The sequence below is a fragment of the Brachycentrus maculatus genome, unplaced genomic scaffold (genome assembly GCF_059751285.1).
Source record: "Brachycentrus maculatus isolate JH-2025_06_01 unplaced genomic scaffold, ASM5975128v1 h1tg001296l, whole genome shotgun sequence".
Taxonomy (NCBI): Eukaryota; Metazoa; Arthropoda; class Insecta; order Trichoptera; family Brachycentridae; genus Brachycentrus; species Brachycentrus maculatus.
In genome coordinates, this window is record NW_028281962.1 from 33,925 (window position 1) to 40,136 (window position 6,212).

Sequence of the window (6,212 nt, forward strand, 5' to 3'; positions counted from 1 at the left end):
GTTGGCTTGTTGATGCTGATGCCATATATGAGGCATCGCTACTGACTTATGACATTGAGTTGGCGTCGATTACTGCGAGATGCACACAAATGGACCCTAAGGAGTATATTCCTTATTTGGAGGAGCTTAAAAGGCTGAAAGATGATGGATAGCTCTCCGAGATTTAGTACAAGAAGAAAATATGTTTGGATTTGAAGAAGTATGATCGAGCGGTCGAAGTTCTTGCCTCATCTGCTTCTTAAAATGATGATAAGTATAAAAAATAAGCCCTCGAACTCATCCAGAAACATAAACTCTATAAAACAGGCCTCAAGGTATTCAGCAGCAGCGAACAAAATCAGCAGTGGCTAATCTAAGTGAAAATGATCATCGTCGAAGAGTTGATCAGCAATAGCGAAAGCAACTAAGCATTCAATGTGCTGATGGTCTGCAGAAAATATGGAAGGGCATTAAAGATTGCTATTGAGTTGGCCGATGGTGGGAAGATTATCAGTGCTATTGAGAGCCTGGAATAAATGAGTAAATAGGACAGACTGATCAAAATTAAAGAAATAGTAAATGAAATGGGTGAGAAATTCAGGAATAAGGCCGAGCTGGGAGTACTCTACGAGTATATTGGGCAGCCTGAAGAAGCAGCATAATGTTTTTTGAAGAGCCACAACTTCCAAAAGGCATTTCATCTTTTACCAAAACTTTCCTAGAAGTTTATCCAGGGGAACTTCAGAGCGAGCATGCAGCTTATTTGCTCATTGCATAAGAACTCACTGATCAAGGACAAGAATTCTTACATAGAGAAATAAAACCGACTGCATAAAGTGCATAAGCTTAAGAAAATACAGGGTGTCACTTCCACCAATCGAAACTAACTCGAAGACGATATGTACAGCGAAATGTCAGTTTCCAGCAAGGCGTCCTCTTCAAACTATACGATCTCCACCACAACCGGCATGAAGAGAAAAAGGGACAAAAAGAGAAGCATCCTATCAAGAAATGTCAAGGAGGGGTCGCCACTTGAATAAGAGTACCTGATTGCATACCTCAACGACATCAAGTCTCGGGCCGAAAACAATATCAGTACAATTATCATAATGTAGAATAATCGAAGAGCATCATCCAGCATCTAATCTATGCGAACCTCGTCGAATAAGCAGAATCACTCAGAGACCTTACCAGAGAGTATGGCAAGGTCATGGACCGAAATGCTCCCAAATATTATGCAATGGTCAAATTTGAGTAGGAGCATCCCGAAGCTGCCATTCTTTACTACTATGACAAGGACGAGAAGAGCAGGAACTCTAAGGATGCGGCCAATAAAGCATATAGCATTGACTCTTTTAATTATTTGTTTGGAGGATGATCGTGAATGAAGTTTTAACTCTAAGGCACTTCATAGTATATGTGTATGTGTGCTTGTGTATTATGATTTGCATGCGAATAACAGTTTAACTGTTGAAACAGTAGTTTTTATCATAGCATATATCTTCGAAATAGAAGAATTATTAATTCTCAGAAGGAGGCCAAATTTATGAAAAAGCTATAGCCCAATAATAAATTAATAACAACGAAAATAAGCCAGTCGATGAATGAATCGATGAATCAGTCGATGAATCAGTCAATGAATCAGCCAATGAAATACCCTAAGAATCAATCGATGAATCAATCGACTAGCATCAGAAACAGTTTCAACACACGAAAAAAGAAGAATTAGTTATGGGTGAATTCCCCATGCAGTCTATCATTTTGCTCCAAATTGCCTGCTCTTGAACAATCATTAAGATTTCACTTTAACAGCATTTACTATCATGACGATCCAACTGCCCCTGCGAAGAAAGTAGATTAATTCCATAAGCCAGAGAATCTGCTTCATGAGTTTCGCAGACAGATCCAAGATGCAAATAATTGGGTGAAACGCAATAAACAAAAATTAAGCTATGATCGCATCAAAAGCCTAATAAAAGATAAATCAACAAATAAAGCGACACACCATGGGAGTTTTTCCCACAATTTATAGAACTATGCTGCGGATGACAACTCCTGTTCTTCAACGGGAGAGGAAGCAGACAATCTCTAGAACTAAATTGTGAACCGACTCTACCCGAAATCTCCCAACTTAATTAAGTTTGAGTACGACCGTTATGGAAATCGGTCCAGCTTTTTTATAGATGCCGACAATCAAATGGAAAACAGCTCGTAGAAGATTCCCATGGCCTTGAAAAAGAAAAGATAAATATCGTGCAATAAGTAAAATAAAACAGACAACAGCAGACCCACGATCGGGCGTCAAGTGAAGAAATAAATGTTTACGGAGGCTGATCGAATAGATTTTTCAAGGCCTTAGAATTTTAATCCCGGCCCTGGCTCATATTTTACGGGCAAACCTCTATTTGGCTCCGATCTGAAGAAATCTAAACTGAAACAAAACAAGGCGAAACTGACCAACCATAGGACATCAAAGAACTCTCTGGCGCAACTGAAAACTTCAACCATAAACTTCAATGTCAAAAAATAAAGCCATACGAAATTGCCGAATTTAAGCAATGCAGCCCAAAAACAAAATGCCCCAACAATGAACACAGCCCCATTTTTCACAACCAACATCAAAGACTAAACATAAAATCATATAGCCAATGCGCAGCAGCCGATTCTTAACACATCAGTGCTAAGTGAAAATCACAATAAAAGCATGTGCTCATTGGAAGAAAGCTAAACCTGAATAATAAATTAATATCTAATATCAAATTTATATTTTATATTTATGTATTATTTATTTATACTATTTACTGAATGGAGCATTTAAATCGAATAACTAATTTCCATAATTACCCATCATCATTAGCATTATCATCATTAGTATGAACTCCATTCGCCCATACAACCATCATTTCAACTCTTAGAACCCACGCGAACACCGCTTTGACTAATATCCATCCAAACATTCTCTTCCTGCTGAATAATATTAAAACACATGCCCGATCCATCATAATGCATCTTGCCAACATAACTCCCATCCGAACCGCCACTCGAAGCAGATGGCATCAAACACCAAGGTGAACAAACTCAAGAAACAAGAACTATCTCCATTCAATAATTTACATAACCCACAATAGGTCACATACTTCAAAAACAAAGCCGTACCTGCATAGTACTCAACTTATCGAGCAGAGGAACTTCGTGAAAAAATAAACAAATAAATGTAACAATCCGATAGTGAAGTAAAGCAACTGTAGGCACAACTTCAGATTGCAGTCACTAAGGTGAAACTGAAAAACTCACTAATCCTCGAAAAGAGGGAGAATATTGAAAGAATTCAGCATTAGAATACACATCTAATAAACTAAATCAGATAATCAGAACTAATCAGTGCCCATATTCAAGAACAACACTTCTTAACAAACAAAGGCTTACTTTCCACTTTATAATCCAAAAAGAAATAAAAGTATCATCACCTCGACCGAATTTCTATTGCAGCTGACTCAATATCCCAATAACAAATCCAACAAGCCAAAATCTATGAAACCCAAATCACAGAACAGTTCGAACATTTGCTTTATCATTCGAAGTTGAAGCTAAGCTAAAAGTAAAGAAATAGAATGAAGCTTGTTGAGCTGAAGCAGGATCTTATGGAAATGCGAATATAAAGATAAAGCTTCATCAATAAGTCTGTAAGCAATAGTATGTTTGCGAGTAATGGTAAAAGCTATTTGGAAAGTATGAAAGCCGATCTCGAATAAAAGATAAAGATTAGATAATCATAGATTAACCTATAAATGAGACATTACAATTTCCATAAGAAATAACTGATGCATAAGACAACTAAACACCAAAAGTAGAGCATAGAGAGTACTCTGTCACAGATATCAGACCTGCAATTGCAAATCAAACAAAAACATAATGAAATGACAATAAATAACCTCGAAGCCGAAAGGTATGAGTTTACTATGCTATTGAAATAGTTGAGACTAAATATTCTCCATTCGGAGTTTGAGATGCTGAAAAACTATTATAACCACCTACAAATAAACTGGAATCTGGAGAAATAGTATATTTATCAGATCGGGCAGGTGGAAGGGGAAATCTAACATTCGTAAGTCATTGAGAAAAATATTATTCGGCTCGAAGAAGCCATCCGAATGGAGCAGAAAACAGGCAAAGGAATCAAAGATCAATATGAGAAACTATTGCATATCCTCGAAGGCAAAGTCCGGAAATAAATATACGACGAATGTATGGGATAAACGAAGCATTGATTAATATTTAAACTTCATAATATGCGTAATTGGATAAAATGTCAGATATATGTATAAACTAATAGATAATTTGGCATCATTTGATGACGTTGGTATTCCATTCGTGGATCTACCATTTCGTGTCTTTATGTTTGCCAGGCGATGAGTTGTTTCCGAACAGTTAAGATAGAGGAGTGCCTTTGCAGCTTGATAACTCAGATGCTTGGGATTTCTGGAACTTTCGAGGAATGTACGGGGCTTTCATTTTGCCGCTTCCTAACTCTTACCAGGAAAAGTCTTTGAAGTAGTAGGAATTCTTTATTTTGTCGAAGCTACAGTTTGACACCCTAGCGATATGGTTTTTTGTCAGGCACTTTTTCACAATTATCTTAAACGTTTCATCCTTGATGAAATCAGGAAACAACACCTCAGATTTTACGATCTGGCAGTACACATCATATGGCTTGTCGAACTCTTCAGCAAACGGTAACTTTCCACATGCCAACTCATAAAGCAAAATGCCCAACGACCAAAAGTCCACTTCAAAAGAATAGCCCTTGCCTGACATAATCTCAGGAGCCATATAATGAGGAGTCCCGATGATTGTATGCGTGCGATATCCTTACTTCTACTTTAGGACCTTAGCAGTGCCTAAATCAATTAATATGACGCTCCCTTCGTGCGAAACCATGGCATTTTCAGGCTTCAAGTCCCGATAAATAATGCTTTTATCATGAAGATACTCGATTGCAAGTAGAAGCGAGCCGAAATAGAATCTAATGCAGTTTTTGTTAAGTAAACCGATTTCCCTGATCGCTTCGAACATTTCCATTCCTTTGATGTACTCCAAGATAAAGTAGATATTCATATGATCTTCAAAGGCCCGATGATAGCCGACAATTAGAGGGTGGTTTACCGATGATAGGATTATCCTTTCTGAAATCGCATTCTCCTCCATTTCCTCTTCAAGAATTTTGGACTTTTCCAAGACCTTTATCGCATAGAACTTGCCTGAATTTTTGTTTTTGATAATATGAACCATTCCGAATTGGCCTTCCCCTATTTTCTTGATGTGCAGCAATTATTCAAATGCAAATTCTTTGAGATCGGAGCTATTTCGAACTTGTTCCACTGCCTTGTTTTTATGATTGTTGGTGCTGCTGTTCTTGCTTGCTGTGCTCACTGTTTCGGCTCCCGTAATTATCAAGGGCTTCTTTTATTGGAGCTTAATTAGTTACTTTTTGAGGCGGTCGAATTTGATGAAAGCATAGGCTCCTGCTTCGTTTTTTATGAGATCAGCAGTGCATGGTTCGGGCTTATTCCCATTGTCGTAGTTGGCAAACTACGATAAATGGAATAATTTTTCGCTTCTGGATTGAATTCCCCCTTCGAGACAAATTATTATGGAGTCTATCACCTAATTCTTCTTTATAATCGGCTTGTTCTTTTCGCAGTGCTTTACTGTAAATTGCCCAGCCAAATAATCCGCTTGTATTCCCTCCAGCTTCCTAAACTTGCTACTCTATTTTAGAGCCCACTTTATTTTATTGTGAAACACCAAGCCAGGTAGGGTTTGTCCTAAACACTGCCGCATTAGATCTTCGTTAATTGTATAGCAGAGAACATCCTCGATCGCTATTGCAGTTCCTTCCCTCCTCCCATTTAGTTTGAATGCACTCTCTCCAAATGACTCCAATCGTCCCAAAATGACCGTTGGTTTTTTGGGGTCATTGAACGTTAATTGAATTTTGCCTTGATTAATAATATAAAAGGAATAGGACATATTTCCCTACTAGAATAGCACTGTCCCTTTCTTATATTTCTCCTGAACCAGACTGTTAGCGAGTTGGTATTTCTCCCTGATCGACAGAAGCGAGAAGACATGAATACTTCTGATTAGCTTGGCGGTGAAAATCATATTGCGATCTTTGATGTTATTGAGTGCTATTTTAAATTATTTAGCTTTGAGACAAAACATGATCAGAG

General features: G+C 37.7%; 1 pseudogene; it reads right to left on the minus strand.

Moving 5' to 3' along the window:
- Positions 1-449: 449 nt before the first annotated feature.
- On the minus strand, positions 450-5,268 carry LOC148299175 (cAMP-dependent protein kinase catalytic subunit beta pseudogene; annotated as a pseudogene).
- Positions 5,269-6,212: the final 944 nt, after the last annotated feature.